At 45.7% G+C, this 2,006-nt stretch overlaps 1 pseudogene; it reads left to right on the top strand.

Moving 5' to 3' along the window:
* Positions 1-275: 275 nt before the first annotated feature.
* Positions 276-1,260, top strand: LOC146679076 (uncharacterized; annotated as a pseudogene).
* Positions 1,261-2,006: the final 746 nt, after the last annotated feature.

The following is a 2,006-nucleotide window of genomic DNA, read 5'->3' as shown; positions in this document are numbered from 1 at the left end:
AGAGGAGGAAGAGGTGAAGGCCTAAGAAGAAGAGGAGTTCGGAGTAGAGGAGGAAGAGAAGGAGGCCAACAAGAGAGAGGAGAAGGTCCAGGTGGGAGAAGAAGACAACCTCGCACCATCATAACAGATGATATGCGAGCAACAGTAATTGATCATGTCATTGTCCATGGCATGGCTGAAGTGGGACGAAGAGTACATCCAAACCTGAGTAGGTTCACCGTGGCCACCATTATCAAGGCATTTAGACAACACAACGGGTATAGTACGCTATTGCTTTCTTTGTCACACTACAGTTTTACAGGCCTGTGAAAGTGGTCTGTTACTTTACATGTAGTTTTACATATAAATCAGTCAATTGACAACACATGTTTCTTTCTTTAGAGCTGAAAGAATGCCACATAGAGGTGGGAGGGTTGCCATATTCACAGCGGCACAAGAAACCCTCATTGCAGATATGGTCCGTGAGAACAACTGCATTAGACTCCGAGAGATCAGAGACAAAGTCATTGCAGATAATGTAAACTTTGAGAACATTGATGCTGTCAGCGTGTCCACAATAGACCGAGTTCTCCGGCGCCAACAGGTGAGGATGAAACAGGTCTACAGGGTTCCCTTTGAGCGCAACTCTGCGCGACACAGAACAATGTTACGAGTATGTGCAAGTACGTATACATCCATGTCCACAGTTAGTGGACATACTGTGTTGCTTAGTGGCCTACATTACTTCTGGACAATACTGTGCTACCTGATTGACCGTTCTGAACACCTGTACGCTTTTCCATGTTCACAGAGGATAATGCAGTTGGACGCGATGGCCAGACCCCATGAGTACCTCTTCCTGGATGAGGCTGGCTTCAACCTCCAGAAACAAAGGCGAAGAGGCCGTAACATCATTGGCCAAAGAGCCATCACTGAGGTTCCTGGCCAACGGGGGGGTAATATTACTCTTTGTGCAGCTATGGGTATGGAGGGGCTTGTCCACCGGCATGCTGTCCTTGGGTCTTACAACACCCAACGTCTCCTCACCTTCCTAGAGGAGCTAAAAGACATCCTCCTGGACCATCAACAACACCATCCTAGGCTAGCACATCACATGTATGTGATCATTTGGGACAACGTCCGCTTCCACAAAACACACCAAATCAGAGAGTGGTTCACCACCAACAGTGACCACTTTTTAAACGTCTGTCTGCCACCCTACTCCCCTTTCCTGAACCCTATAGAGGAGTTCTTCTCATCATGGAGATGGAAGGTGTATGACAGATAGCCATACACAAGAGAGAACCTCGTACGGGCAATGGAGCTGGCCTGTGCTGACATCCCAGTGGAGGCCTTCCAGGGATGGATTCGCCATTCCAGGGCGTTTTTCCCGCGGTGCCTAGCAAGGGACAATATAGCCTGTGATGTGGATGAGGTGATGTGGCCCAATGCAGCTCGGCGACATGATGCCGCACAGTGACTGTGTGTAATACTGTAAAAAGACCGTGTAGACAATAAAAAAGACTTCACACCCTGATCATGTTTCCGAGAGTACTGTTGTGTGCGATAGATTCTGTTTTTGCATTGAGTTGTGTTACAGTAGTGTACGTACATGCAGGATGTTTTTATAGATTTATAGTCTTCATGTGAAACTCACAAATCTAAATGCCTAATCCTCTGCAGGGTTCTATGACGATCCGTTACTGTACAGTTTATAAAAATATGCATTGGCAGTTATGAACCAAAGAACCTTCTCACAAATTGAGCATTGTGTTTTCAATTGTTTTGCTGTAGTGTGTAATGCTGTGTATAGTGTTTACAGTTTTGACAGCTTCGAGCTGCTCTCTTGGTGTGGGAGTTTGAGTTTTGCAGTGGGAAGGTGTGGTTGTGTTTATGTAGCTTTAGAGAAGGGTGTTGTGTTTGGACATTGGGGGACCTGGTGGTAACGTTTGTGACATGTGTTTTAGCATTTGAGAAAAACTGTAAATTATATTGGCTTCAAATGCAGTAAATAACTTGATTCATTA

This window comes from Rhamphochromis longiceps, linkage group LG1 (assembly GCF_057381845.1).
Source record: "Rhamphochromis longiceps isolate RC_006_pf linkage group LG1, R_longiceps_female_GT1.1, whole genome shotgun sequence".
Classification (NCBI taxonomy): Eukaryota; Metazoa; Chordata; class Actinopteri; order Cichliformes; family Cichlidae; genus Rhamphochromis; species Rhamphochromis longiceps.
The sequence above is the reverse complement of the archived record's forward strand: the minus strand, read 5'-3'. Positions and strand labels throughout refer to the sequence as shown.